This window comes from Castor canadensis, chromosome 13, assembly GCF_047511655.1.
Source record: "Castor canadensis chromosome 13, mCasCan1.hap1v2, whole genome shotgun sequence".
NCBI lineage: Eukaryota > Metazoa > Chordata > Mammalia > Rodentia > Castoridae > Castor > Castor canadensis.
Genome location: NC_133398.1, coordinates 84,101,213 through 84,123,364, shown reverse-complemented (window position 1 = coordinate 84,123,364; position 22,152 = coordinate 84,101,213).

The following is a 22,152-nucleotide window of genomic DNA, read 5'->3' as shown; positions in this document are numbered from 1 at the left end:
TGGATGATGGAAACCTCTATTTTTTTCTGTTTCCTCTTTACTTTAAAGAGAGAAGGAACACTTAGAATTTGCCCTTGAGATACAATGTCTTCCAAATATTAGCTCAGGGAATAGAAAGGCTCTGCGTTGCCATGTGCTGTTGTTTGCTGGAATAAATAATCATACAAAGGCCTGGCTTTTTCTGCTCCTCTCTCTTGGAAGAGTTCAAAGCAGGGTTATTTGCAGGTATCCTCTTGAATCCAATTGAGAGACTGAATATCTCAGCTTTTCAGTCTTGCTTTTGCCTTTTCTACCACCACATCCCTTTTTATTTATTTCTTTTGTCTTGGCCTTATTTCTTTATTCTTTCAAATAGCAGGAGCTCTTCAGTGTGTGTGAGTGTTCATACATGTGCTTGATTGAGTATGTATGTGTTTGTGTGTATCACTGTGTGTCTATAAGTTTTTCTTTGTGCACATGTGTAGCTGTGTGTATATGTCTCTGTGTGTGGTGTTTCCTTTCTTTAAAAGCAATCCTGATTGTACCATTGCTGAATTTGTAAGGCTCTGTCAACTATAATTAGAATTTGCTAAGTATTGATATACTAAAAGTCAAATAAGTGGATGAACTAGAAGATGTTTTTTAAATCTATATACAAAGATCTTAAATATTCAGTCTCCAAGGCCCTTGCTGTTTAGAAAGTTCATTGCATAAACTGCCTTGAGGTGCCTTGAGGGGTAGAGGTTATGACATGCTAGGCTCAGTACTCTCAAATGTTCACTTGTGCATTTAAATTGTTCACTGCTTTTTTTTTAAAATTTTTTTTGGTGGGACTCGTGTTTGAACTCAAGACTCCATGCTTGCAAAGCAGGTACTGTACCGCTTGAGCCAAACCTCCAGTCCTGTTCACTGCTTTTAAAAATGGGTATTTCTTTCCTTTTTTGAAAGAGGAAGCACCTTATAAGATGAAAATCATCAAAATTCTGTTTTTCACTATTCATCATACATTATACTTGCCAAGCACAGATTAAGGCCCATTATTAACCTACTCAAATACAATGGAACTCTTATGGAAATGTCTATTACAACCACATTAATATCTCATTAGTTCATCATGTCAATGTTATTACAATGGTTATCAAAGGAATTGGCACTGATTGGTACCTAATTTTGAAGGGTTGTTGCCCCAAGCATCATTGGAGAGGGAGACTCAAGAGAAGAGGTGGAAATCTGCTATTTGACATCTTCCCTAGAAAAAAAGAAAAGAAGAAAGGAAGGAAGGAAGGAAGAAAGGAAGGAAAAAAGGAAGGAAGGAAGAAAGAAAGAGGAACAAATGACTTTTCCTAGCAAAAACATGCTTCAGAGGCTGCCTGTGACTCAAGATACAAATCTCTTTTGACCAGTGCAGTCATTATTCTTATCAGCTAGGATGGCATTATTCTTTTGTTTCAATGGCAAAGATAGCAAGAAGACAAAAATTGCCTTCACATGAATGCATAAGAATGTGGTAAGAATTGCTTGACATAATGGAATTATTACTAATGATGATAACATCATGTAAGTCTTTGTAAGATGTGTAGCTCTACATACTCACATCTTTCCCCAAAGGAGTTTCAACAGATTTACAATAGAGTTAAGCCACTCCTATTTCCCATTCATTTTGCATAGATTAAAAGAAATAAACCATAGAATTTGATCATGCCATTTTATGAGGAGAATAGTATCGCTGCTGTTTCAAGCCATTCATTTAGTTGGTTGGCCTTCAGGTTTGGGCAGTAAGGTTTGAAGAAACAGATAAAAGTTATTAAAAATTTTTATAATAAGTTTTTTGTGACTAATTGGAAAAAACAATGAGTATTATTTGGTAAAAAGTGAATAAAAGACAAGTGAATGGGTTTTAGAGAGGATGTGAATTATTTTTTAATTAATTAATCAATTAATTTTTCCAGTACTGGGGTTTGAATTCAGGGCCTACACCTTGAGCCACTCCACCAACCATTTTTTATGAAGGTATTTTTTGAGATAGGGTCTTGGGAACTATTTGCCAGGGCTGGCTTCAAACCGTGATCCTCCTGATCTCTGTCTCCTGAGTAGCTAGGATTACAGGCGTGAGCCACAAGTGCCCAGCTATTTTTTACTTTTTTAGGATATGAATTATTTTAAGAAAGAAAACTGGATATAGAGGATATGAAGTATATGTGGCCCAAGCTGCCAACTGTGCAACCCACTGTCCATTTGCCTCTTCTATTCAAGCTAGATTGGGCCAAATGTCTAACTTCTGGCAACGAGATGTAGTGGAAGTAAAAAATTTGTCAGCATGGGGCTCCCCCTGGAAGTTTGCACAAACATTTAATGAGTGAGCTGTCAGTGTGATTGTGAGGTTCTCTCCTGACTTGACGGTCACAGATTCTTTGGCTCTCCTCCCACCAAGAGGTGGTGTCTAAAGCCTCTCACTTTGAACTTGGTCAGGTTTTGAGGATGCTTTCTGTCTGTCATACTGTGAGAAGCCCAAGTTATATACAAAGGCATGTTCAGATGTTCTGGTTGAGGGTTCCCATTGAGCTCTGAACCAACAGCCAGCAATACCGGCCAGCATTTGAATGAAATGTCTTGATGTCCAGCCCAGTTGAGACTTTGGATGACACAGCTCTGTCTATCTGTAGCTGTGTCCAAGTGACAGCTGCCCAGTTGAAACCAGTCAATCTACAGAACTGCAAGAGATAATAATTAGTCTTAGCCATTATATTTTGGTATAGTTTCTACATAGCAATAGGCCACCAAATTGTGTCTTTATGGTATATGATATTGTTTTCAATTTTTTTTTGTCTGCCCTGTGAGAGAATTTTATATGCATTCCATGTAACTTTCAATGCCTCCATCTAGGAAGAATTAATCCTGCTTCTCAATTAATGTGAGGTTTGGTCACATGACTGACTTTGGTCAAGACAATGAGAGCAGATGTGACAAATGCCATACCTAAGCAGTTTGGATTCCTGTATTAGTTTGATCCAATACCATAGAGTGGGTGGTTTAAATAACAGAAATATATTTCTCACAGCTATAGAGATTAGAAGTCAGAGATCAAGGCATCCTCAGGGTTGTTTCCTGCTGAAGGCTGTGAGGGCAGGATCTGCAGGTCTCTTCCCTTGGTTTGTAGATCCCATCTTTTCCCTGTTTTCACACTGTAACTGTCCCAATTCCCTCTTTTTATAAGGTCACATTGGGTTAGAGCCCATCCTGTTGATGGAATTTAAGTACCTCTTTAAAGACTCCTTCTCCAAATATGATTGCATTCTGAGGTACTAGGTATTAGGACTTCGACTTAAGAATTTTTGGAGAGGCAAATTCAGCCCATAGTAATTAAATTGTGAAATAGAGATTCAGCCAACCCATAGACAACCTGTGAAGGGAGTGAGGAAAAAAATGTCATTGTAAGCTCCTGGTATTTAGTTTGTTGTCACAGCATAACTAGTATAAGATAACCACTGCAGTCCTTTGAAAAGAGGAGCAAATCTTCTGTCCCCTTTTTCCTTCATGTTGCTTGGAATATGAACAAGAAGCTTGATACTTTTAGGCAGCTTGAGTCGCAGGATCCATGCTAAAGCTGGCTGACTATGATCACTATGAAACTGCCCTACCTAGCGTGGGACAAAGAAACTGCTGTTTTATAACACAGGAGAGAAAATGATGACAGCACTTCCTTCATTGGAATTGTGCTTCAGGGAGCTCTGACTGGACAAGGTGTGGGGGTGGTGGGGAGCCAAAATGGGGAGAGAAATCATAAAGAGAAGAAAAAGTGCTCCTTTAATGTAAGTGCATATTTATCTTTAAATTAGTCTGTGTTATAGGTTCTGCATCTGTAGGTTCAACTAAATATTAATAATGAAAGACAGAACTGTAAAACAGGTACAATGTGTGTGTGTGTGTGTGTGTGTGTGTGAGGTGTACTAGTGGAAGGGTAGAGGGTGTATGAAGGAGATAAAGATGAGGGTATATGGTTGATGGACTTCATCTGCTTATATGAAACAGAACAAAGAAACCTACTATAATTGCTTTTAGTGGGGTGAGGAGGGGGTTGAGAGAGAGAGACAATGGGGGTGATCTAACTAATGTGCAATGGAAGACTATTAGGAATGGTCACTATAAATCAGCCCTGAACAATGAATATATCCTAATTAAAAAAAGAAAAAATATTTTGAAAAAAATTCTTTATACTGAATATGTATAGACATTTTTCTTGTCATTGTACCCTAAGTAATAAAATATGACAATTATTTACATGACATTTACACTATAGTAGGTATTATCAGTTATCTAGAGATGATTTAGAGTACATAGAAGACTGTGTGTGGATTATGCATATATATTATTTTATACAAGAACTTGAGCATCAGCAGATTTTGGGATCTGCAGGCGGTTCCTAGAACCAATCACTCATGATCACCCATGGATAACAAGGGATGAAGGTGTATTTCAACATCTTAAAAAGAGAAGAACAACTTCTAAATGAGATGGTTGAATAATCCTAGTAAACATGAGTTATGCTAGGATTAGACATTGAGCCCATGCCATTTTACCTTTCAAATAGAGGAAGAGAGATTCTGAAAACTCTTGAATTTTGAGATTTGTTTTATTTCTTGGAGTTTCAAGAAGAGGAAGTAGTGGGTCATCATTACAATGAACTCATTTTCTTCTTTCACAGGTACATTGGACTGTGCTGCCAGGGGAGGGAAATGTGGCAGGGTGTGCTTTGGAACTAAAACAAGGCTTTTGAAATGTCTCCATAGATCAATTAGAGGAATATTGATTAGATAGAAGGTCAAAAGGGTGTGTGAAGGATAGTTTCTATGCAACAACTAGCACAGTTTTAAAAAAATTAAAAAAAATTTTTTTTAAAAAATCTTACTCTTACCCCCTGTCATGGTGCCTGCTACATTGTAAGGGTTGGCTCCCCCTTGTGGTTAGAAGATGACTTTGTTGATACTTGCCATGAATAAAGAGAGGTCTCCTTTTAGATCTTCCCTCTGTGTAGCCAGGAAGCTTCTATCCCAGATGGTATAACAAAACTTTCATCATATTTCATTGATTTCCAGTTGGATCAAGAGTCCTTTCCTGTGTCAGTAACTCTGCCCAGGGGAAAGAACACTTGCTTAACCTCAGGCTGATTAGCTGTGGTGCAGTTGGCTTCCTCCAAAGCACATTGGCTTCATGGGGTCAGAAAGGTGTGGCTATGTTCAGGTATAGATATCTAAAAAGAACTGAGTAACAAGGGAAGAGGGAGTGGATTTTCTGGTAGGCAAACGCAGTATTCACTGATCATGGAGGATTCAGAGGTTAAGTTTTAATTCTATTATGTAAAAGTTCAAATTTTCATGAGTCAGGCATTCTGACAGGTTTATTAGGATTATTTTATCAGCCACAGGACATAATCCAGTTAATCAAATGAGTGAACCCAAGAGCAAAATTATTTAGTGTTATCCATCTTGTACAGAGACACACTGGCCAAAAATTATGATTGGTTTAATTACAGTCAAAGTTAATACTCTACCTGATTATAATTGACCAATATGTTTATTTTCTTTAGAACACTAGAAGAGGATTAATTTCTCAGAATGGATAAAAATGACAACCATTCTTTTTTAAATTATAGGGGAAGTGCATATTTTGTTTATCTAAAGATTTTTATCAAATTCCTTAGGTATGAATCTGAAAGGGAGTTGTTGGAATACAATCCTTTTTAAATGTCATTTGAAACAGTGCTTTGGAATATTTAAATGTCAGTGTTATCCTCAAGGTAATGATGCAAAAAGTCTCTAAAAATTCTTAAGGGTCTTGGAACATTCTGTTGAGGTTAGAGATAGACACTATTAAGAAAAAAGTGCTTAGAATTGTCCATAGCCGTTGTTTTTGTAAGCAGGTCCTCTGTTAAGTGAAGCAGAGTGTATTAATGGTCCATGGTAAAAAGTTTATGTTGAAACTAGGTTTTCCTTATGTTGAAGATTTTGACTGAAAAGTCAATGTATACAATATATTGAAAAAAAGGGACCCAATGTTTGCGTAGATAATAGGTAAACTGATAGTGCTATAATTTGGGGGATGTTGAGAGCAACCCTTTTATAGATAAATCATCCTGTACAGTGTGTTCGGGAAGATCCAGCTCTAAGAACTAAAACATTCAAAACTTAAAAAAAATAGTTTTGTAAACCCTGTCATTCATAACAGGGTTTAATAAGTTCCATCAGTGGAAGATTGTCCCTGAGGGCCCTCATCTGGTGAAAATAGTTAAATATTCTGCAACTCCTTGTCACTCAAAGTGTGGTCCAAGGACCAACAAGATCCTTATCATGCAGTGCTTGTTAAACCAGCAGAACCTCAGCTCTATCCCAGACCTGCTGATCTGAATCTGCCCTTTAACAAGACCCCCTGAGGACTCATGTGCTCATTAAATTTGATCATAGATTACTAAATCTCAATTAGGGAGACTTTCTCAGTCCACAGAGTATTGCCCTTGGGATACAGTGTAGGTGGCAAAAGAATCTGTGTTTCTGCAGGTCCAATCAACAAAATCCCTACAACTTTCTCAGAGTTTCATTTTCATTTATTGTGAGGGCTATTTATGATGTTTCCTACTAAAATCTGGATTACAGTTTTTTCTCTTCTTTTTAAAAATGAGCCGTCTCTAGAACAAAGTCTTTGAGGTTGAGCAAGCTATGGTTTAAATCTGAACCTGCCACCTCCCAGCTACATGACTTTGGTCAAGTTTCACCATCAGTTGTAGCCTAGTTTGCTCATCTTTACAATAAAAATGATATTGATCTTATGCTGTTAGAATGAATTGAGTCAATAAGAGTAGTCCAGGGCTGATTACATATAAGAGATTCCGTGAATATTTTTTCCCTACCCTTCCTCCTTGCTGGAACAAAGAATCAATTGACACAGAGTTGTCTACTATAAATGATGCAGAGACAACAGAAAGTCTTCCTACATAGCAAAACCATAATGTGGTTCCTATTAAATAGATTTTAAACAGCTCTACTTGCCGAGTAAGTGGTTCACAAAATGATATTTAAATAATTAAAAAGAATTGAATTGCTTAGTGTGGTCCATCTGGATGCCAAATTGAACCCACGAAAATGATAATTTGGATTTTAACATAATTGATACTTTACTGTTGTTCTTGAATCTGAATTATCAACAAGCTTTGCTGCTTCTTTGCTACTTAGCATTTACTCTGAGGCTGCTTCTGAGTTCTGTTAACAAGTCTTCATTTTGCTACATTTCCTTGACTTCCTTGCAGTGCTTTCCCAGTAAGGGTAAAGGGTCCACCAGTGGTTCTCAGATATGTGAGTGTGGGGAGGGCTCAGGATGGGCTGTTAAATGATTGGTACAGAAGCAGCTCCTAGAAGACAATGTGAGCTGAAAGCTGTAAACTCCTGGAACCATCAATAGTTCTTTACAGTTAAACTGCTGTCTTCTCTTAAACTCCATGATCGCACCATCCCTGATAAGAGGACTATGAAATGACAGACTGCATGGGGTAGTTGAGGGCTTAAGGATGATGCACAGGTGAATCCATGTGACTGATGATGTGGCCACTCATGGATTCTTGCTTCATGTGGGGTGCAGTTTCTTCCTATTCAGAGAACTTCATAAGGCAAGTTCTCAATATGTGACCATTTATTTAGAACTGTTTTCCTAAAATAAAAATCAAAACAAAACATAGGAATGTATAAAAGAGAACAGAACAAACACCTGTATTCCCACCACACAGAATTGACTGTTAATATCCAATTTAATTATCATTTCCTTCCTTTATCTTCTCGAATTTTCTTCCTAGACTTTCCCAGCCCTTCCAAAGGTAACAGCCATCTATAGTTCAGTGTGTATCACTTTATAAAAACTCTGTTCTCTTTCTCAGTATTCTCTCTCTCCTCTCCCATATCCATTGTAATTGTATCCAATTGTATACATCAATATATACAATTATTTCTGAGTTTTTGGAATATACATAAATGATATGAAACTTTAGCATTCTTTTTGAACATCATCTCCCTCCATTTAAAATTATACTCTCAAGGTCCAGCCATATTGATAGACCCAGTTCATTTCTTTTAGTATACCTCTAGTCAATTTTATTTAACAGCAGTAACTTTCAGCCTTAGAAATAGACCACATTTTACTCTTCTCTTTTAATTATTTGTAGGGTGTGGCTAAGATCTAGCAGCCATCAATAGAGCTGTGCATACCCTACTATTTCTGCTTCCATTCCAGTGGTTTACTTATTTAAATGATGCTGTCATCATTAGAGATTATTACATTAATTGTACTTATCCCATCAGGCAAAGTGATTGTGTTTTGTTCCTTTTTTCTTAAAGCTGAGATGATGTTTCTACTATATGTTGAGTTCAGAAACTCTAAGTAAAGGGCAGTGCATTAAAGAGTCTATTTGGTAAGAACTGGAGTATCAGGTATGCATCCTCTCCTACTTTGTTGCTGTTGTTACATATACCAGTAAACAGATTGCTTCCATGTTTAAGCAGGGCTAGGCTTACTTCAGTAAGGAGTAAGTTCTTGTCTCTCCTGTGACTGGAGAAGGGAGTTTCTGTGGTTTCTGACTGTAACAGAAAATGTGTTTACTCTTATTAGCAAAGTCAACAGACTAATGACATAAAGTCTTTGAGGTCATCTTTATTTCACACTGAATGAAGTAATTATTTTTGTGGAAATAGTATTCTCCATATCAACTATATTTTCTAGTTGTTGCAAGACTCTTTATCTTCTGACTACCTATATTATTCCAAATAGATAAAAATGTAGCTGTATAAAGTTGTACACTGAAGTGAAATATAGCACAAAACCATTAATGGGTCTAGAAGTTGAATTAGGTTTTATGTTTAGGGAGAATGAACTTGTACACAGGACTAGTCATGTGTGTGTGTGTGTGTGTGTGTGTGTGTGTGTGTGTGTGTGTGCCCCCCTACACAAGTGCATGGCTGGTGGTGTAAACAGACACATTTTAAAAGAGTTATATTCCAACTACCTTCTCTGATCATTAATCTTTCTCTTTTCATTCCAACCAGAGTTTTTTCCCTCCTGAGCCACTGAGCATCTGTCACCAGTGCCTATGAATTGCCACATTCTGGAGTTAATACTCAGTCTTTTTTTTTTTTTTAATACTCCATCTTCATCTTACTCTAGCCCTTAGAATAATTTGACCCAGTTGATTGCTCCCTCCTTGAAATACTCTCTTCATCTGGCTTCTGGGAATAATACTTTCTTTTCTTTTGATTATTCACTCTTCCTAGTGGCCTTTGCAAGCTACCTTCAGCTTTCAGACCTCTCAGTGTCAGTGTACCCAAGGTTTTTTTTTTTTTCTTTTTCCCTTATACTACTAGATGCAATCACATCTAGACCATGCTCTTTAGCACCATTAATAAGGGAATGTGTCCCAAATTTATACTCTAGTCCAGATCTTGTCTTTGACCTTCCAGCTCCCATGTCCAGTTTGCCTCCTTGTTGACTTCTCTTGGGAAACAAATTGGCAACTCTGCCTTAAAAAGAATAAAACTGAGAGCTGGCCATGTTGGCACACACCTGTAATCCCAGCATCTAGTAGGCTGTGGGAGGGCGATCATGAGCTCAGGTCATTCTGGACTACAGAGTAAGACCCTGTCTCAAAACAACAACACCAGTATAAAACTGAATCTTGAGTTCTATACCCCAAATGTTTGTGTCCCATTATGCTGTATTTCACTGAAGAGAACCTCTACTTATTGTATTGCTCAGGCCATCTTTGTGTTCCACATCATGCTATTAGAAAACCTGTTTTTACCTTTAACATAAATCCAGATTGCCAAAATCTGTCACCATCTCTGCTGCTACATTCTAGTCCAAGTGGTTGTAATTTCTGCATGGATCATGCTCATGACTTCAAGGAGCCTCTCTTTTTCTTCTCCTGTGATGTTAAAGACTGGTCACTGCCTAGTAGTCAGAATAATTCTTTCAAAACATAAATCTCATCAAGTCTTTCTCTTGCTTTAACCCTTAAAATGGCTTCTCATCATAGTTGGAAAAAACAGAAAGCCCTTACAGGAGTTTGCCTGGCTCCATAGACATGGCCTTTCTTGGAGTCTTTGTACTTGTTATTTTCTCCGCCTAAGTGTTCTTTGAACACATTTTGATAGTCTACCATCTCACTTCTCTCAGCCTTCTGCACAAGTGCCTCCTCATAGTGAAGCCTATCTTGTCTACCCTAAATACCTTCTGCTATTCTGCTCCATTCTCTTCTTGTTTATTTGTGTAGTATCTATTTTCTTCCTTTAGAACACAAAGCCACATAGGCAGGGACTCTAATTCACTGATGTGCACCCAGACCAGGAATAATGCCTAGAACATTCAACTGAATTGATTAATGGATGGGTTCTATGCCATTCTTTCCCCTCTTTTGTATTTCCACTATAGTTGTAATTATTGACAAAGTGTCATTTTTAAAGATGTGGTCAAGGGAGGGATTAAGTTCTCTTGCTCATATCCCCATTGTCCTTGACCTGCTAAACATTTTCACAAGTATTAGTTTATTAGCTCAAGAAGCACTAATATTTCTATAGATATTTTGGAAGTCATGGTACCTCATGCACTTTTCAGGTTCCACTCTTTCTCCTAAATGTTTTGTTCAGCTTCAGTGAATAATGAAAGATGAGGAGGAAAAGACAGTGCATGTTAATTAAAAAAACTTAATCTTACATATGCACATTTGTGTACTCATGACTTTAAGTATGTAGATCATGGTGCAGATACCTATAAAAGTTTGCCAACTAAAGAAAACCTTGGATTTGCTTAATGATTACATATGTAACATTTGTAGTTAGAGCATTCTATACATGCAAATAAGCACAAAATAAATTTAAGAGTGAATGAAGATGGAAATTTCTTTGGTAAGTGATAGTTTGTTTTTCTTCCAGTTGTTATATAGTGAAAGAGCAAACATTAACCTTATATATTTAAATCATTGCAAATGTTGAATTAAAAAATTGCCAGCTGATATGTTATTGTAATTTAACCATTTTAATGGTTCCTTTTAAGTAAAAGCCAACATTCTGGTTTTCTTGGTTTATATTATATTCTTGGTTTCCTTGGTGAGGAAGGTCTTTAGATGATTTTATTTTGACCTTTGTGAGGATATTTTTTTTTTTCACAGAAACCAGTCCTCCCTAAATTAGGAAAATCACTCACTGTCAGCACTTCTTTAATTTCAGAATGGCCCATTGTCTTACCCTGGTTGGTTCTAGAAACTGTGGGAGAGAAAGATAGCCTGGAGAGCAATCAGTTGGGTTAACTGGAAGTCAAAAGGACTCTCCCTTTTTAAACTATCCTTTTGGCTTACTGAATTAGCCCTTATGAGAAAAGAAAGAATGGTATAATGTTGAATGTCATATCAAAAAATATTAGCCCTGTGTCAAACTAGATGAACTCTGATGGTATGTCAGAGTTTATGAGCACTCAAGAGACAAGGACAGTGGTTCTCAGTTATTACTGCTTGTGGGGTGAGTTAAGTGGTTTCAGGTGCTTCTTCTCAATTTTGGCTCAGTTTCCTGTGGAATCCTCTTCTCCCTTGCACCTCTCTAGTGCCTTTATCCCTCCCCCGATAGGAGCAGCTGAAAGAGAATGAACATTGGTATTAGGCTTCCTTAGTAGGCAAGACAGAAAAAGGAAGGTTTTACCAAAGGGCAAAGAAATTTATGCTCCGGAACAAGTGTTATTTGTGCATAGCTAAAAAAATCTATTCAGCTACTGAGAAAACGTTTCATAAAATCAAGTCAGGTTTCTTCCTTCCTCATTCTATATACACATTTCTCCATACTATACAAACTCTTCTGAACCTTGCTTCAAAACTCATTAGTGTTATTTTGTAGAAGGTTTTATATTACACAGAGTGCCTCAGTATTTCAATGGTACCATAACATTTACTTATTTTGATGTACTATGTTATTGAACATTTGGATTACTTCCAATATGCAAATATGGATTTTTTGTGGGGGAATGCTCTAAATAAATACCTTGTGCATACTTCTTTGTGTTCATCTGTAAGTGTGTTTGCAGCATAATTTCCTGGAAGTGCAATTGCTGGGTCAAGGGTATATGAATATTTCAATTAGGAAAGATATTGCTAAATCATCTTTCAGTAAGAACATGCCAGTTTGCACTACCATTTACAATGCACAGGAGTGACTGCTCCCTCATTCTCTTTGGCAACATGGGAGGCTACCCAGTATGCTGATCTTTGCTGATGTGCTGCCTTAACTATGAACTCCTCTTACTTGCTTCCTCTTATTATCAGTGATACTTAGTCTCATTTCGTATATTTAAAATTCATTTTTATTTCCTTTTTTGAGCTGTCTTTTGCCAATTCGTGAATGATTTAGTTTAACTATTTGGTTTGAAGCCAGTTCTCAAATTTGATTATTAGTATTGCCACTTTTTCCTCCTGATTACCGAGTCACTGATTCTTGTTTTCATCTAAATTACTTTTTACTTTCTCCATAACTCTCTCTCCTCTCTCTTCTCTCTCTCTCTTTCTCTCTCTCTTCTCTCTCTCTTTCTCTCCAACATCAAGGGGTTTATTTAGAATTAAGGGTTATCATGCACTTTTTGGTATCTAAAATACATTTCACAGCCAGCCATACATTATTTATGCTTTCCCATTTTTCTCATTTCTTTGATAAAATATTTGTTATGTGTCTCTTATTGGGCTGTTAACAGACTAATTTTTTTTTGTTTTTGTTTCCTTTCCTTTTTTTTTTTTTGAGGCTGAACTCAAATTTACAATCTTCTTGCCTCAGCCTTCAGAGGAATTACAGCTGGAATTACAGGTATGTGTCACAATGCCCAGCTCAGACTATTTATCATCATTTACAATAAGAAAAAACCCCTAAATTTTAGAATATTGTAGTGGTCTGTCAAACTTTCCTCATAAGTTATTTTTGACATTTAAAATTTAAAACATGCTTTGTTATGTGAAATAGTATCAAAAGGTAGAAACGGTTGAGTCTAAGTTAATTATTCAAAAGATTTATCATCATTGTCATCATTTGCTTCATCGCTTGGGCAGAAAAACTTATCTATGTAGTTTTCATAAGGAAAGGAAGTAATGTAGCAATGAGATCTGTTGAAATGATTCCAGGAACGGAGGGGAGGGAGATAAAGGAGAATGATGGAGGGGGTGAATCCAACTATGATATATTGTAAGAAATTTTGTAAATGTCACAATGTATCCCCAGTAAAAAAAAATTTAAAAAAAAAAGGAAGAAGAAAGGAAGCAAGGTGTGGGGAACTGAAGAAATTAAGATGGAACAGCAGTGCTGGAATAGGGATAGCCTTGAGAGGTCATTTCTTTTGTACATACTTATATATGTAGGATATGGAAAGCAGTAAAATTAGAAGAATTTTATGATTTGAAGCCCTATAAGCATTGCTGTGCCAATTGTATCATTCACTGTATCAGTTTTTGAAACTTGAGAAGAGATGAATACTTTTCTTGTAGCATTCAAGCTTCTACCAGATTTTAGGTGGTCTGCAGGTAGGGGTTTATAAGCATTGATCTTTTAAAAGTAATTATGAAAGCTTATTAATTGTACGTATGAATGGGTTTTGCTGTGACATTTCTGTACATGCATATATGGGACTTTGATTGTATCCACCGTTCCTACTGACTTCCCTTTCACCCTTTCTCTATCTCTTTATGCTTCCCTAGTAGTTCCTTTACTATTTCAAATTATTTTTTTTAAATTCTAGATTCCGTGTATCAGAGAAAACATGATATATTTATCTTTCTGATTCTGGTTTATTTCACTTAAAATGTTAACCCCCAGTTCCATTCACTTTCCTGCAAATGTCATGATCTCATTCTTCTTCATGGCTGAGTACAACTCCATTGTGTATGTATATCATATATATTTTTTAATCCATTCATTTTTGAAGGGTACCTAGGTTGATTCCAAAGCATGACTATTTTAACCAGCCTATTACAAACATGGATATGCAGGTCTCTTTTGTATGCTGACTTTATTTCCTTCGAGTATATACCCAGAGGTAGTAGAGCTGAATTATAGTCTTTTTAAGGAATAGCCATACTGATTTCCACAGTGCTTGGACTAATTTACATTCCCACCAACAAAGCAGTCGTTTCCCCCACATTCTCACCAGAATTTGTTACTTTTTGTTTTTTTGAAAATAGCTATTCTGACTGGGGTGAGATGAAATCTCAGTGTAGTTTCAATCTGCATTTCCTGGAGGACTAAGATACTGAACATTTTTTCTATTTGTCTGTTCTGATTTTTGATTGGATAACTTATTCTTTTATTGTTAGTATTTTTAGTTCTTTGTATATTCTTGATATTATTCCTCTGCCAGATAAATAGCTGGAAAAGATTTTCTTCCATTCTGTGAGTGGTCTCTTCAGGTTGGGGTCTAGTTTCAGCCCTCTACATGTGGACATCCAGTTCTCCTAACATGTATTTTTAGTACCTTTATCCAGAATCAGTTGGCTGCACATGCATGGGCTTGTTTCTGGGTCATCTAATCTATTCCTGTGGTCTTTGTGTCTCTTTTATGCCAGTACTACACTGTTTTTGTTACTGCTTTCCTTGTAGAGGTTTTTCACCTTCTTGGTTAAGTTTGTTTTTTAGTTTTTTTTGAGACTATTGTGAATGGGATTATTTTCCTGGTTTCTTTCTCAGCAAGTTCATTATTGGTTTATAGGAACTCTACTGATTTTTGCATACTGATTTAGTATCCTGCTACTTTGCTGAATTTGTTTTCCAGTTCTAAGCATCTTTTGGTGGAGCATTTAGAGTTTTCTAAATATAGAATCATCATCTGCAAACAAGATAATTTGACTTACTCCTTTCCTGTTTATCCCTTTTATTTCTTTCTCTTGTCTGATTGCTGTGGTTAAAATTTCAGGTACTAAATTGAGTAGGAGTTGTGACAATGAACATTCTTTACTTTTTCTGATACCAGAGGAAGTGATCTCAGTTTTTCACCATGCAGTATAATATTGGTTATGAGTTTCCTGAGTATGGCCTTTATTATTCTGAGGTACAATCCTTCTACAACTAGTATATTCAGGGTTTTTATCATAAGGTTATGCTGAATTTTATTGACTTCTCTGCATTTGTTGACATGATCATGTGGTTAGTCTCCTTGATTTTATTTATGTGTTGCAATATATTGATTGATTTGCATATATTGAACATCCTTGCATCCCTAGAATGAAACCAACTTGATCATGATATATGACCATTTTAATGCGTTGTCGAATTTAATTTGCAAGTATTTTATTGAGGAATTTTGTGTTTATGGTCATCAGGGATATTGGTCTATAGAGTTTTCTTTTTCTGTGTGTGTCCTTACCCAGTTCTGGTACCAGGATAATACTGGCTTTGTGGAATGAATTTAGAAGTGTTCCTTACCATTCTAGCTTATGGAATAGTTGTTGGACCATTGGTTTGAGTTCTTTAAGTCTGGTAGAGTTCAGCTGTGATTCTGTCTGGTCCTGGGCTTTTCTTTTTCTGGGAGACTTTATTATGTTTTCAATCTCATTACTTGTTATTGATTTATTTAGATTTTTAAAAATATCTTCTTAGCTCAATTTTTATAGTTCAATTTGTCTATTTCTTCTAGATTTTCCAATTTATTTGACAAAATATTACCCAATGAGCCTGTGGATTTCAATGGTATCTATTGTAATATCCTCCTTTTCATCTATAATTTTATTAACTTGGTTCTTTTTCTTTTGGTTAGTTTAGCTAAGGGTTTGTCAGTTTTGCTTATCTTTTCAAAGAATCAACTCTTTTTTTCATTGGTATTTGTAATATTCTTTTAGTCTCTATTTCATTTATTTTTGTTCCTTCTTTATAATTTCTTTCCTTCTACCAATTTTGAGTTTGGTTTGTTTTACTTTTGTAAGACCATGAGATGTACCCTTAGTTTATTTATTTGGGATCTATTTTTTTTAAATGTTAGCACTCATAGGTGTAAACATCTCTTTTACAACTGATTTATCTGTATCCAACAGTTCTGGTAAGTTGTGTTTCCATTTTTATTTGATTATAAGAATTTTAAAATTTCCCCCTGGATATTTTTAATGACTTACCTTCATTCAAAAGTGTATTGTTTAATCTCCTTGTGTTTGTATTATTTCTTTCTTGATGTTGATTTCCAGTTTTATTTTGTTATGATCTGATAAGATGTAAGAAATCTTTTCAGTTTTTCTGCATTTGTTAAGACTTGATTTATGGTACAGAATGTGTTGATAAAATGAATGTGTATTTCACAGCTGTTGAATGTAACATTTTGTAGATGTTTGTTAAGTTCATTATCGCATAATTTAACTCTGATGGTTCATTGTTGATTTTTTTGATGGAATGATCTACCTAATGATGAGAATGGGTTATTTAAGCCACCTACTATTTCTCTATTGGGGCCTATTTCTCTCTTTATGCCTTGTAGAATTTGTTTTATAAAATTGGGTGCACCAACATTCAGATATACTTATAATCATTATATCTTCTTAATGAATTACTACCTTTATCAATATGTAGTGACCTTCTTTGTCTCTTGTGACCTATTTCAACTTCTAGTCTGTTTTCAAAAATAGACTATAGCTTTTTCTGATTGCTTTCATATTCCATTTGCATGTAATCTAACTTTCTAACCTTTCCTTTTTAGTTACTGTATGACTTTGCCAGTGAAGTGAGTTTCTTGCAGATAGCAACCAGTTTTTTTTTTTTTAAATTTAATTAGCTAGTTTGTTTCTTTTTACATTCTTTCTTTTTATTTATTCTTTTTTTTTTGGTGGCACTGGGGTTTGAACTCAGGGCCTCATCTTGCCAGACAGGCACTCTTACTGCTTGAGCCCTTTTTTATGATTTTTTTTTTTTAAGACAGCGTCTCTTGAACTGTTTGCTGAGGGCCATCTTTGAACAGTGATTCTCCTGATCTCTGCTTCCTGAGTAGCTAGGATTACAGATGTGAACCACAGACACCTGTCTTTAATCTTCTTTCTTTATACTGCACTTTTGGCAGTTTAACTCGAACATTATATGGAGAAGATCTTTTCTGGTCATGTCTTTTTGGAGTCAAAAAGCCTTCCATATTTAGATGCCCATATCAATATTTGCAAAATTTTCTACTTGTATTTTACTGAAAAAGTTTTCTATGCCTTAGCCTGTACTTAGTTCATTTGTCTCTACCTGCTGTTTGTATTGTTAGTATTTTAATCTGTCCCATAGGTCTTACATGTTTATTCATAATTATCATAATTATTTAATATTACATTCAAGCCCTAATATTCTTTGTTCCATTAGACTATTGGTTAGGCTTTCAACTGATCTTTCTTTTTGACTTATTGAGCATTTCTTCGCCAAAATTTCTGTTTGGTTCTTCCTCAGAATCTCTACCTTTTTATTCAATTGCTTTTTTATATATCATATTCAGCTGTTAATTCACTTGTCATTTAAAAAAATCAATTTTTTGAATTATTTGTCAGGCATTTCATCCAACTTGATACTGTTGGATTCAGTTACTGAAGAGTTATGAGCTTTTGGAGGAGTCATATTGACTCCCCCCCCATATTTCTTGTGTTTCTATGTTTAGATTTATAGATCTGTTTGAATGGATGTCTCTTTTAAGGTCTTTTTCTTCTTCTTCTTCTTTTTCTTTTTTTTTTTTTTGCAGTACTGGGGTTTGAACTCAGGACCTATACTTTGAGCCACCCACCAGCCCTTTTTTGTGATGGATTTTTTTTTTTTTGATATAGGGTCTTGTGGACTATTTGCTGGGGTTGTCTTGGAACTGTGATCCTCCAGATCTCTACCTCCTGATTAGCTAGGAGTACAAGAGTGAGCCACTGGCACTTGGTGAGAAGGTGTTCTTAGTAGTCTTTTCTTAAGGCTTGACCCAGTATTGCTCAGTGAAGAGAATTCAAACTGCAATAACAAGTGAAAATAAGCCAGATATAGCAAGAGTAAAAAACCTATTACAAACAGCAACTACACCACCAATAACCCTAGAAAAGAAAGAGACAAAAAAATAATATAGAATAAACTATACAGTTAAAAATTACTAAAGGTAAAGATGTTATGGTTTGGATATGGACTATCTCCAGCAGCTCATGTGTTGAAGGCTTGGTTCCTAATGTAATGTTTAGAGGAACATTTGGATCATGAAATTTCAAATATAATTAATGAATTAATCCAGTCATGGATTCATAATTTGAAGGCATTCATAGGAGGTGGTGGAAACTAAAACGTGGGGCTTTGTTGAAGGGAAAATGTCATGTAGACTGTGCACTTGAAGGGTACTTCTTGTCTCTGGTCCTTTTCTCTCTTTCTGTTTCTTGGCTGTCATGAAATAAGCAGGTTGGGTTTACTAAATGTTCCCACTATGATGTTCTGCCTCCCTGTGGGCCAGAAACAATGGTGCTTTTATTTACAAACTTTTGCTATAAATGGAATCAGAAGAAATTGCCATTATGTAGATTAATTGATAGTATATTGGCAGTTTCATGATTAATATTGGATGGGGCTTTCCAAAGAATTATTTTATTAATTATTTAATTGCTTTCATAATGTGTATTTTGATGATTATCTCTTGCATTTATTATTTCTAGGAGGGGGAATAATATAACATTTGATCATGTGCTGCATAATGTCAATATGGTCAACAATGGCAGTCCCATAAGAATGTAATGGAGCTGAAGAATTTCTACCACCTAGTGATGTCATTGGCTTTGTAATGTCTTTACTCACATGTTTATGGTAATCCTGGTAATTTAAAAACATATTGTAATTATCTACAGTACATAATACTTGATAATGATAAAAAACAAATATGTAACTGTTTTGTGTATTTAGTATATTACATATTTTTAGGGTGTTTTCCTTTTACTTATTAAAAAGCTTGCTATAAAACAGTACATTGTGTTATACCAGCAGCAGCTTCATATACCATGGGTTTAACATGTCTCCTGATTTACCAAGAGGCAAAGTTAAATGACTGACCTATATCTTCTAGGTTTGTGTAGGTACACTCTGATGTTCATACAATGATGATATGGACTACTGATGCATTTCTCAGAACAGGTTCCTATTTTTAAGAGATGGGAACATCTTTTTCCTTCATCTATTTCCTTATAAATCCTATAAAGTTCCTATTCATATTCACTTTATTTTATTATCTTTCATCAGTCCCATGTTTTCTGCCTTATCTATTCTCCTTTCTGATTTTTCCATCCTGGCCTTAATTTCTGAGATGGTTTTATTTTTCTCCTCTATTTCTTTCCTGAGTTCTGGGAACTTCATATTTAATCTCCTTCCAATGTGTCATTTTTTTCCTCCTTGAGTGTTTTTGTCTCTTTTTGTGTGTATTCTTTAGTTTAAAAATTATACTTATTTTATTTAATTCTCTCAGATCTTGGATATGTGTTTCCTATTTCCATCTGTTTTGTTGTAATAATTTTTATGATATGCATTTTTTGTCATTGCATTCTCTGCTTCTTTTCTTTTTCTTTTTTAAAATTACTGGCTCAAACTATTTTGAGAAAATGCTAAGAACCTATTTTGAGAACCTAGCTAGGAACATGTACGAAGGACAGATCATTCTGTTTGTTCTCTGCTTGTTTTCTTTTGCATTTATTATAATGTCTTTGACCAGATCCTTTGTTAGTTCCTTCATATGACCCCTCATCTTGGAATAATAAACCAGTTATTTGGAATCATTTTATGTTGGCAGTGTTCTGGGGTGGCAGAAGGCTTTGATTGTGCAGTGAAACTTCTTATGATTTACAGTTTTGAGTGTCAGCTGGTTAACTTTTACATTTCTGAGGTTGACAGAGTTCAATGTCTCCTCAGACTTCAGAATCTTTCCTCTTGCCTCAGCAATATACTATGTCAAGGAATGATGGCAAGTCTATGTTGTTTCTTTTTCTGTCCTAGACCACCTTGCTATTCCTTGCTATGAAAAAGGAACCAGGGAAACTCCTGCCATTATTTCACAGTCTTTCCCTATTGCTGCAAATAAAGAATTTAACTTTGAGGGCACCTTCTATTTTGGGCTATGTAATCTCCAGGTGCATTTTCACCCCTTGTGTGGTTTTATGCTCTATGCCACTAGTCACTAAATTTGGGAACTCTTTTTCACACAATTTAGTTCTCAATTAATTACATGTGCACCCAGGTTTCATTCAAGCTGTGATTTGCCATTCTGCTTTGCAAATGCCTCATATTTTAAAGGTAATTTCAAAAAGGAATGGAGGAGGAAAGCAGCTTCCTTTTGCCCCAACACTGGAAGTCTCTGTACCATTCATTAAAAAAAATATGGTGGTGGGAATCAAATATAGGGCCACATACTAGAGGCAAGTGCTCAACCAATGAGATATAACCTCTGTAGCATTCATTTTTGCAATTTGTTATGTGAATTTAAAACGTAATTGAAAGGGAAATTCAGAGTCATTCTGAACTGAATTTGGTGACTTCAAAGTGGTAACAAGCAATCAGGAATAGAGATACCAGGCAAAATGATTTTTAACCTAAAAATGACCAAATAACTAACTTTAGGATAGGCTAGTATACTTGTATTAGTAAAGTGTAGGGAAATTGTAGGTATTTTTCTTTCAGAATAATGTCATTTGGTAAAGTCAAGTGGTTTGATTACATTTATGTTCAAAATAAATTTAAAACTTTCAAAAGATCTTAATTTTATTAACTGTATCATGTTGGGATACTTAAGAGATGTCTGGTTTGAGTGCCCATACTTCAAAAAAATTTTATGCACAACTTTTAAAACTAGAGCTATGTGAAATATTTAAAAATGCTAGCCAAATTCCTGTACTTTATAGATGAGAACATGGGCTTGAAAAGTTTAGTTTCACATCTAATGAGTGCCAATCAGAGTGTGTTAAGACTAGTATGTTCCTTGATTCAGTTGCATATATCAGCTTTATGATTTTTGCCACATCTACATACTATTTCACTATTTTTACATAATATTTTCTCTATTCCAAATCAGTTTTTTCTTTAAAATAGTTCAATTAAAGAAGAAATTGAGGTTAAGTGCTTGATGGCATTCCAAGAATACCCCTTTAATGATGCCCCAATACTACTCCTCTCAAAAAAAAAAAATCACGTTCTTGTTTTCTATTTTTTGGTGGTACTGGAGCTTGAACTAAGGGCTTTGTGCTTGCTAGATAGGCACTCTAACACTTGAGCTATTCCTCCAGCCCCAGAATTATTTTTTTTAGCAGGTGGTAGGCCCTATAAAACAGTTTCTGTGACTGCCTGTGATATATGTTGTACATTGCAGTAAATATTGCTACAGACTCCAAATAACTTCTAATACCATGCTGTGTCTTTCATGTCCAGTTCTCAGATAATCTATTTTTTGATTTGGAGTCTGGCTATTCTAGTCTTTGGTCACCTTGACTTCTTTAGTTTCTATGTGGGAAGAAATGCTTTATATTCTGTCCTTGAAATGAGATCATTTTAAGCTTTTTCTTTGTCTCATCAAATTATCCCATCTCTATTTTATTTTCTAATGATCTCCAGTGTTATATACCTTTAATGTATTCAATTCTTTCACTATAGAGCTAGTGTCATCTTGGGATTCAACTCTCTGCATTTTACTGATGGGCAAAATTGTCAGAAGGTGGAATTGGCAGTTAAAAATCATATAGCTTTGGGCTAGACTCTTACTAGACTGCTTAGAGAATTTACTTAACCTCCCTATAAGTATCAGTTCCTTCAGCTATAAAATAAGGGTCATAATACCTATTTTTGGGGGTTTGGTGAGGATTAAAGAAAATAATAAATATAGAACATCTGACATGAGGACTGGTAAATAATGATTAAACATCAGAGTGCCATTATGACTTGTTACAATTGTTGTTGTTATTAGTATTGCTATTATTTGTATTTCTTGAACTTTTACTGTAGTATAGTTCTGCTATTGCTACTACTACAGGGCTCATAGTGTGAGCCATTCTACCATGCTGGGTAAATAATACCTCAGTTTGATTTAATATTTTGGAAGTTTATGCTTTCTGCTTGACATTGGGCTCTGTGGTTAAAAGTACCAACAGAGACCAAAAATATCTATGTGCTTACCCAATCTGATATC